Here is an 11,093-nt window from a genome sequence, read left to right on the forward strand (position 1 = left end):
AAAAACGAGCCGAACACAAGCTCGTGTTCGGCTTGTTTGCACCCATAAAAACAATTCTATTTATAAAATCTAGCATTGAGGAGATATTTGATAAAAAATGGAAAATACGGGTTGGCATTTTTTTCATGAATTTTGATATTTGAGTGAGAATTTGAAAAATTAATGAAATAGATGGTTAGATTTGTAAATAACAATATTTCGGGTGCACATATGTAATGGCCCTAATAATAAAATATAGATATGATAAATGAAAATACATAAGAATTAGAATTGGGGTGGTATGTATGTAAATATCCCAATAAATTAGTATCTTCAATAAACAACAATGGTAAAGGACTCCTCGAGCTTCCCTATAAAATGGCATCTACTGAAGGAAAGAAACCAATGAACCAACTAATGGAGTCGAAGCGGGTGTGCGTTGTGGGTGCGGGAATAAGCAGTCTAGTCACCTGCAAGTACCTGCTCGAGAAAGGTTTCCGGCCGGTGGTCTTCGAGGCCAGCCGATCCATCGGCGGCGCACGGGCTAGCCCGCCTGGGTCGACCCCGCGCACATTTTTACCGGTTCACTGACTTTCTGTGGCCGGAATCGATCACCGGAGCGCCGAACCACGAGCAGGTGATGAAGTATTTGGAAGCTTATGCTCGCCGGTTTGATCATATAAAGCACATTCGGTTTGGGGAGAAGGTAGTGGGTTTGGACTATGTTGGTTCCGACAGGGAGCAGATGGCGGTCTGGGATTTGTGGGGAAGAACGGGCGATGCGTTCGCCGAAGATGAACGTGGAGTCTGGAGCGTCACCGTTGAGAAGGAAGACGGGGCTTTTGTGGTAATTTTAACTTAAAAATGTGATTTTGCAAAAAGGATAAATTTTTTTAAGATTAACACGTCATCAATTAGGTATAATAAAGTATATTTATCTAATTTTTTTTTTAATTTACAAGTTATTTTTAAATCCATTAGAATTACAATTATTATCATTATTTCTAAAGAAAATTAAAATTTTAATTTTTGGTGGGAATGAAGTGTTATAAGGACATATATCAAACTTTAAGTGGGGTGAGTTAGATATGTAAATACTCAAGTATTATGTGTATGTAAATCTCAATATTAAACTATTACAAACTAACATTAGTTTCCCCCCATATCATAGGAGCATGTCATGGACTTTGTTATCCTCTGCTTAGGAAGATTTAGCGGCCTCCCAAATATCCCCAACTTTGCTAACAACAAAGGCCCTGAGGCCTTCAATGGTAAGGTGATCCACTCCATGGACTTAGCCAACATGGGAAGCACTGCTGCTGCCAAGCTTGTTAATGGCAAACATGTCGTTATCGTTGGTTTCCTCAAATCGGCTCTTGACGTCGCTGCAGAATGCGCTAATATTAATGGTATGATTATTGTTACTATCATCATTAAATTTGTTTAGAAAATGTGACAGGGTTGCCACATACTCTTTATACTCATTGTTTATTCAAATTAAATGTAGTATATAATTGGCACATGATGGTGCTGTACAACTTTGTGCTCATATCAAATGGAAAAGGTGTCAAAAATTGATTATATTTGTAAGCACACAATTCATTATTATTTAAAAATGCATGAGAAACTATCATATAAAAAATTTAAATAGTGTTTGTGTAAATAAGAAAGTATAAATGTAATATATGTAAATACATAAGAATTATGTGCTAAATATGTAAACGCCACTAAAAATAATGATAATAATAATAAGGAAAATTTAGCATATAATTCTTATGTATTTACATATCTCGCCCCTAAACTTTTATATATTTACTTTGATGCTCTAATTTTGATGTGACATGGAAGATGAGTGTTAAATGTGTAAATATGAAAAGTTGGGTGTGAGATACGTAAATACATAAGAATTGTGTCCTATGAATGTCAAAGCATGGCTATGTATCCCAAGTGAGGCTTCGTCTTCTTCTAATGGTTTCTTAATTTCTCAACGTCTAGGTTACAGGCAGGAGCCCCTGCAATCTTCTCTAATTCCTGTAAATTGAAGCATTTTCTATGGCGGACGCCGTGAGAAGCTCTAAATTTGCGGTAAGACGGACCGAATTTCGTAAATTATGTCTCAGGATTTAGTTCAAATCATGTGAAGTTTTTGTCTGTGAGCTATATGGTATTGTACTCGGATAGTATTGTATCCGATCACTGAAAAGGTTGAGATGTTACGCTTTCTGGCTTCTGTTTCAATTTGCTAACTATCCATATTATGAAAAGATTTGATGATTCTGTTGAGCTCTGTTTTCCGATCGTCTGCAATATATTGAACTTGGGATAATTGATTGTGCGGCTACACTGTTGTGTTTTGTGCTGTATCAATGGCTATTGTGCAGCGTCAAGTAAGGGTTTGAGTTCTTCTTGGTGGGAGTTTGTTGGCGACCTAATCCCAATCGCGATGAGCTGAAAAAAGCAATCTATAATTTATAAAAACAGTTTATGCAGATTCGCCCAATTGATAGTGATTCATGTTTCAGTAGCTGCAGTTGTGTTTCTTCTTCTAGGTTGAATTTTTTTTTTTCTGGACTTTGTTAGGTTGTTTCTTCATGGTGATAACTTGAGAAATTTTGTCCCTTCAAATGCATAAAATCTAAACCGATATTCTGTTAATGTAAGTCTGGAATGATTGCCATGTTCAAGTAATAATATTCTGTCAATCTGAAATTTTTCTAGTTCGCTGATTTCCTGTATTGATTTATTGAAAGTTTTGATTTATACTTGTTGGATCCTGAATTCCTGAGTTGTCTTGAATCACAACCAATAAATAAAGTAAAAGACAGGAGAGAGAGATAAAGAGACAGAGAGAGAAATGCACACTAATTAAGAGTGAGTGTGTAACATTTTACTGAAGAAATAATCCACTATTTATAGAGAAAAGGGGGAACATGTGTGTCTGCTTTATTAGGGGTTGTACATGTTATTACAGGTATTTTACATACGTGGGTGTTAGGTATGACTAGTAAACCATATAAGGGACAAATGCTGAAGCGGAATGGAGCGAACCAATGAAGCGGAGTGAGCGAGCGGAGTAGAATTGGGGTATGCACTATTTTTTGTTAAACGGAGTTTCGTTAAGTGGTTGGGGGTGCGGGGTCAACAGCCCCGCTGTACGGTACAGGGGTAATTTTAGAATTATATATTGTACGCTAGGGTTATATATTTACACACACACACACACACAAACGTTGTATTTGTAAGCCTAAGGGGTATGCATTGTTTTTCGTGAAATTGAAAAAGCAGTCGCCGCTATTCGCTCCCGAGGAAGTAGGCATATTGTCGAACCTCGTTAAATCCTTGTGTTTGATCTGGATTGTAAGGTTCTTGATTCTTGTGTTTCTTTGTCGTAATTTCTCAACGGTGGGCACAGAGTCTGGTAGCCCCAAGACTTTTCTAGTTAGATTGGCGGGTGCCTTTGACAAGCATTGTCGATCAACTAATCAAGAGAGACCCTTCAGATGGCCTAGTCGGGTGACTGACAGTCGGTGATAGTTGGCTGGATTCTTGTTGTTAAAAAGTCGGCAAGGTCGTCTTGGTCAGCTAAATGGGGTCAATGGTTGATTAGGTTTGTCGATTGACCCTCAATCTCTGATTGGGTGTTCTTTTGGATTGGGTGGAGCTAGGCTATCAAGTAATGGTGCATCACAGTAATCTGATATGTAGTCGCCCTTGGATGAAGAGAATTTGAGGATGGCTAAAATTTGTCTTGCTGACTATTAATGGTATTCGGAGAGGCTGTTGAATACCTCCGAGGGAATTTGAGACACGAGGGGTTAGCTTGGTTCGTTTTTTCCCTTAGGTTGGTTCTATCATAGGAATGTTCGTTCTCCTGATTTTGGCGACCAGTTGAACTGCTTAGGTACGAGTCGCTTGATTACCTTGTTTAATTACAGCCTTGATGTTACATCTAGTCTTTTTATTATTTAGAGCTTACATTCGCATGATATCTGATAATGCAAATAGCCTAGAAGATAGGAGGATTTATGTCATATCGAATGACGACCTCGGAGCCCTAAAGAAGTTAGGGCTTAACTTGCACAACATGCATGTGCAAAGGCCTAAAGATAAATCGAGGATTTACGTCGTGTTAGACGAGCTACCTCAAAGTCCTATGAATTTTTATTATTAAACTAAAGAATGGTTTTGCTGGTGAAGATCCATTTTGCTTTCTCGAAGATTTTCTTCTCTTGCATCCAGGTCATGTTGCCCACAAAGCTTGCTTCGAGCTCCTTGTTGTAGTAGTAGCTCCAAGGTTTGCCAATTGTTTTGTTATTAAAAGCTTTTATTATTAAAATGTTTTGGAGGGGGATTTTTAATTTAAGTTAAGTGACATAGGTCAAGATCCTGCGGTTCCACCATTCCGGCCTCACTATTTTCTTTTAAATTTATTAGTCTATACGAGTTGTTAAGCTCATTTAGACTGGAGAATTCTCGTTAGCATTCGTAAGTTACCTCGCCAGAGAGATTCTTGTAAATTCAAAAGAAGTAGATTAAGTGCGTTCAAAGGGGTTTAAAGGAGTGTTAGATTTTTTGAAAGTGTATGTTTATTTTACAGATAAAGCATGCATAGTAAAGTAAAATGATAGCATAATAAAATTGCAATAAATATACTGTAAATACGTACCTGACACTCATGCTGCTGCTGCATGGTTAGCATCATAAAGCATAATATAGTTACACATAATTTAAGTAAATTGCAGGCGAAGAAAGCAGGAAAATTCATTATGAAAAAAGTCGAAAAAAGGGTCGTAAGAAAGCACGAACGAGTAAAACCCGCAATCGCATATGAAAGGTCGATACTGGGTGTAAGATTTTAGTAAAGGTGGGGGCTCAGAGCTGGGTTGTGTGTCATATATTTCCAACTTTAATAGAAGTCACTATCCTGACAATCTAAGGAGGGAAATCCTTAACCTCAATCCGAGTGATTGACCAATGAACCTTTATATGTTTTCATCAAAATCATTTAATTTTTCATGCATGTGAAGTTTACTTTGGCAAGCAAAAACAATGATGTTGTGAAATAGATTTTTGCTTTCTTAAATATATTTTTGTAAAGTAATATAGTCCACAAGCAAATTACTCTATTCAGACTAGGACTACCAGCAACCTAAGAGTGTCAGGGACATCTCCCACTAAACGTTGGTTAATTGTATCATCAGTCCTATCCTCTCTCCTTGTTGAGGATCCTTGAGGTAAGAGATACTATTCCAAAATCTCACTTCGCATCCTCCATTTAACACACATAAGCAATGTCGTCATCGCTCTTGCCTCCTAGACCTCAGACTTACACAAACGCGATGATCCATTTGTGGCAAAAAACATCCTCAATTGCTTACAACGGTCTAAATATCTTATCCAAGACTTAAACCCTTGAGCATTGGGTATATTTGTAGGATAAGTAGTGTAGGGTATGTCATTGGAATCAGTGTTTTAACGAGTCCTGAGATATATCTTGGTGTATCCCTAAAGTTTTTTGTATGGATTCTTTTCTTCTACAAAGAATAATAGGTACGGGTGTTCTTCAAAGTGTTCAGAAGGCTATAAAGTGCTCGGCGAGTGACCCTGAACGTCTTTTAGAATCTTCTGAGTCACCTAGAGTTCGTGCACACTTATTATTTTGTTGAATTGATCACTCATAGTTAATTTAGTTGTATTGTTTTAACTTGTGCTAAGTGAACTTTTAATCTTTTAATTGACCCATGAATGGGATAACATTCATTTGATGTTTCACTTAAAAATTATGTGGGTCAACATTCTTGAAGGCAAGTTAAGTTGTTAAGGGATCTTTACTCTTTCAACTGCAATTGAGCATATAGTGTTTGACAAGTGCTCATGATTGATTGTTTTATCTTTTCTAAACCTCATTAGATGATGTTGGATCGAGTCTAGCCCACTACCAAGCTCTAAAGTCTTTGTCGGTAGATTTGTAATTTAAAAAAAAAAGATTAAATGAGATGAGGAAAAATTCAAATCCACAAAAGCTAAATAATGATGTTTTTCAAAAATTAATTAAAGATTACTCATTTCAACAAAGTTATACTCAAATTGATGACTAAATATCTAAAGGATAAGAACCTAGAGATGCTAGAAAAAGTCTAACCCAAGTCTAAATGAGTCGAAAATCAAACACCTGAAGTACATTTGAAAGCCTTGAAACATTAATCAAATGATTAAACAATCCCCAAATTTCACAAGCTTATAACAAATCAAGTGAATCGATGAAAGTAATCCAATGAGCCTAGCATCATTTAAATTCAAAATCCTCAGGACATATAAATCTAAAAGAACGATCTACAATTAAGAAAATCAACAAAATCCTCAATGGAGTGGTTTAGTATTTCAATTAAATTAATTAAAGTTGCTCCAATAACTCTATAACTCAATTTCTAACATAGAGTAGGTCAGAGTAAGCTCAAAGTTTGGTTTACTATTCTTGAAGAAAGATTTAAGTCAAGTACCACCAACAATTGTCGTGGATTTCTGCTGGTGGCAGTTGTACCCCAAATACGATCATATGATTGTTGTAGCTCGACTATTATTTCCCGATTTTTATTTTCTAAACATTGTAACGTGATCAACATCCGTGTTTATCAATTTCCGTTACAGTAATGAAATCATAGGTATTCATATTTTTGTAAGTCCATTTTCTTCAATCAGAGAGAAGGTACAGAGAACAGAGATTCAATAAGTTCAAATATATAGTGGATAATTTTGACTGAGCTAGGTTATATAATTAATTATTCTTTTTTTTTTTAAGTTTTTTACATAAAAACCCTACTAACTCATATCACTTTTATTTGTTTATTTGATATTTTTATTGAACTAAAACTTATTTTTTGCATGTCATTGACATCTGTCGAGCACAACAAATATATTAAATGATAATTTGATATTATTAAAAAATAAAATGATATTTATACAACTATTAAATAAGATGCAATTTATTTAATAGATATTCTTTTTTATTATGAAAATAAAGGAAATAAAAGGAAAATTATATATTTATATGCAATTAAGTATCCATGTAAATTCAATCAAATATCTCTTGATAATAATAATAATAATAATAATAATAACTAACCTAAAAATATCAATAATAATAATAATAATAATAATAATAATAATAATAATAATAATAATAATAATAATAATAATAATAATAATAATAATAATAATAATAATAATAATAATAATAACTAACCTAAAAATATCATTATTATTACTATCATAAAATAATAATAATAATTTTGTGGTAATTATTATTATTATATTATCGTTATTTTATGATATAAGTTTAGATCTATACCATTTAATAAAGCCAAAAATTGAATAAAACAATAAAATAATTCATAAAATTGAATAAAATAAAATTGGCAGCTTCTTTATAATTTAATAATAATAAATAAATAAGAGGAATTCACATAAGTCAAGCCTAAAAATGTTTACAAAATACATGGGTTATTTCATCAATAGGTCAAAGACAAGGCATGTTAACGAATAAAACTACATGTTTTAAAAAAATAATTATTTACACTACTTACAACTTACAAGTAACATGTAAATAAATAATTTAAAATAAATTGTGAAAAAAAAATGTGTAAAATTGGAGAAATATTTGCGTACGTAAGAAGTACGCAGCGCTACGTACGTTAGACAGGTTACAGGGAGGCAGTTGAGGGTTATATTCGCGTTATACTCCATGTAACCTCCCTGTAACCTACCTGTAACTTAGAAATATATGAAAACAGAAGCGCAAAACTTACTAGTTACAGGTAGGTTACAGGGGGTATAACGCGGATATAACCCCCAATACCCTCCTTGTAACCTACAAGACGTACGCAGCTCTGCGTACGTCTTACGTACGCAGCTCTGCGTACGTCTTATGTACGCAAATATTTCTCGTAAAATTGAGTATTTTTTTCACTCTTATTATTATTATTTTTTATTTATATGTCAATTAACATGCATCTTTAGCCAGTGTTGTAGTGATAAGCAAATGAAAATTTTATGCTAAAAATTTTGGATTAAGAAAATTTTAATTTGAGTTTTTAATATTTGCTAAAGAATTGCTTACTTGGAGCACTGCCTTTATTTTTCTTGTATTTCAACCATTTTTTTTTGTTAGGAGAATAAATATAAAATAAAAATTTAATAAATTCTTAATACACCATTTATTTTTGAGAAATTCAAAACTAATTAAAATCGGTCGAATTCTAAATGCCAAGATTTCCTTCACCCTACATTCGCCCAAAAAAAAAAAGACTCGATATATTTTAAAAATATAATAAATCTGATTATTAAAGAAAAAAATGATAAAAAAAATCTTTAAATTATTTTCAAGTTCATTTATCTTTAAAAAGACAATTTTGTAATGTATTATATGATATTAAAGAGTTTAGTAATAATTCAGGATTGACGAGTGTCTTTGTAATGAGGTCATTATTCTATAAATGAACCAAATCGTTCAAATGCTTGAGAGCATGATATGCCGCCGACACTATTATAAGATTGCACATGAGTCTAATAACTTATTCACATATGTAGAACCACTAATTATTGTGAACTTGCTTATGCATACAAGTTGGCATGCATCTTTGTTGCTTTCATTATGTGCACTCCACACATGCTAAATTGATCAAAAACATGTCTATTATAGTGTGTTGTTTTTTTACTTCCTCCTTTGATGTCACATGGCATTGTTGGTACCCACCAACCAAAAACATATGTTTTTGTCTCTTGTGTCATGCTACATTTATTGGTATACCATCCACTTTATTATTTGCCTAATTCCTCGAACAGTTGGTTTCATTTGTAGAATCTGATGATATCGATGACTTACTTTAAATGCCTTTAACTTTGAAGAAGGTTGAGTGAAGCCATATCACCCTTGTGGCATTTTTCATGTTCCTCTTAATATCAAATTTGAGGTGGTTGTCTCTGTTTTGCATCTGTCCCTGATCCCTACCCCAAAATTCTTGGGCCCTGCCCTATCGGTAACTTTTCTCTTAAGAATCTCTAAATATGAAATCTAGTTTTATGTACGGTATATCAGGATTCAAGTTTCAAGAAAATACTCTATTTCATGATGAAAGAAAGTACTTGACTGAACACCCACCCAATCTCTCATTTCGACAAACTATTATTGAATACTGGTTTTGAAACAGATTTTCTTTTCAAGATTAAAAGATCGAATTTCACATTGAAAGGTTGTAGTAACTTGCCTTTCAATTATTCTCTCCTTAAAAAATAATTGAGAAAGTAATCTTATCACCTTACTAACTTATTAATCTCTATTACAATCTTGTTAACTCTCCACACAACTTTTTTGATGCAACAAGAGAGGCACCATTGATTAACCACCATAAAGCCGCCTACTTTATGATAATCTTGGTTTTGCTCTTTTGATCCTTAACAATGATCTTTTCATAATTTCATTGAATTCAAATGTATTGGATACGTTAAACATAATGAAAGTAAAGCCAAGAAGCAACCGATCAATTTCTCCGTAGCAGCTTCCTCACAGCAGCTTCTTCGGACAGTGCAGCTAAACAGAGCCTAAACTTCTCCTGGAAGCATTGTTATGCTTTTTCGACATGGAGAGTCCCAAATTGTTCATTTAATGATTTGGGAATTTATTTTTTCCTAGGGTGCACTGGCCTCTTCTTGCCTGTTGAGGTTTGTTGAGGGTTTTATTTCATGAATGTCTAGCCTTGATTTGACATTGTAGAATGGATTTTTAGTGTGTTTCGCAAATAGGGAAAATATTTGCGTACATAAGACGTACACAGCGCTGTGTCCGTCGTACGTCCAGGGGTTATTTAGGGGTTATATCGGAGTTATACCCCTATGTAACCTCCTTGTAACCTACAAATGAATTCCGCGCTTATGTAATTTCATGGTATAAATAAGTTACATGGAGGTTACAAGGAAATTACACAGAGGTTACATGGGTGTATAACCCGAATATAATTCCCCTGTACCCCCTGAATAACCCCTGATGTACGCAGCGCTGCGTACATCTTATGTACGCAAATATTTTCTAGTGTGTTTCGCAAGCAATAGGGCCATTCTTCAACTTTTACCTCTGCTCTACTTCGTTAAACAATCTTGCAGATGCCTCCACATTTGTTGAACTTCCTCCTCTTGCTGGTGGTGTGATTGTAACGAGTAAATGGTCTTTGCTTGTTTATCTTGGTTTGTCTTACTTTTAGATTCTTACATCTTTGGTCTGATCAGGCACAGATCCTGTAAAAGGATCTAGGGGACAAAATCTCGGTAGGATGGAAATCCTGAAATCTCTATGGTCAAAGGAATGCCTCTAAAGGAGGTATACCATCTAGCACAGTTTTTTTCATAACCCTTCCTTTCCCTCTCCCTATAACAATCCAATGGCTACTAGGAGAGAAAAAATGAACTATGGATGGCGATCGAGAAACCAACTGCGCTTTGTAGGAGGATTTCTGGTCCACCAACTTGTTCCGCCACTTATTTCAGATGAGAACTCAGAGCGGGTTCGTGGTGTTTCCTTCATTGTTTATCATAACTGGGCTCCCGAATTAGAAACTGCCCTTTATAGCTTAAAGGTTCATATCACTGTAGAGACATGCACCATTGAAGCGCTCCGATCAAGGATAAAGGTTTTAGAGGGAGTGGATAAGATTCACCGAGACCTTTTAACAGAATCTACAAATCGGCAAGTCGAAACTGATCGACAGGTAACAACTCTTCTAGCAGATCAGAAGCCTTTGAAGAGGGATTTGTTGGATGTCGTAGCCAATCATGACAATTTTAATGGATTGGTCGTTAGGGAAGCCTTGCTTCAAGATATTTACTGACTTTGCAGGTTTGAAATCACGATATGAGATCTGCCGAAAAAAGATCTTGGAGAGTCGATCCCATCTACAATATCTTCACTCTTATTTTTATATTTGTTCAAGAAAATATTAAATGGTAATCATTGACTTAAGAAATATGTATAAACTGTTTCGTTGAAAATATTGTGTTATTTGTGTCAGGCGGTTACATAAATGAGGATATGACACATATCATATTAAAGTATGGAGACTCGCCTC

General features: G+C 34.6%; 1 pseudogene; it reads left to right on the forward strand.

Annotated features, from left to right (window-relative positions):
- Window positions 1–396: 396 nt before the first annotated feature.
- On the forward strand, window positions 397–10,343 carry LOC110035755 (annotated as a pseudogene).
- The last annotated feature ends 750 nt before the right edge of the window (window positions 10,344–11,093 follow it).

Source organism: Phalaenopsis equestris, unplaced genomic scaffold (assembly GCF_001263595.1).
Source record: "Phalaenopsis equestris unplaced genomic scaffold, ASM126359v1 Scaffold199678, whole genome shotgun sequence".
NCBI classification, from domain to species: domain Eukaryota; kingdom Viridiplantae; phylum Streptophyta; class Magnoliopsida; order Asparagales; family Orchidaceae; genus Phalaenopsis; species Phalaenopsis equestris.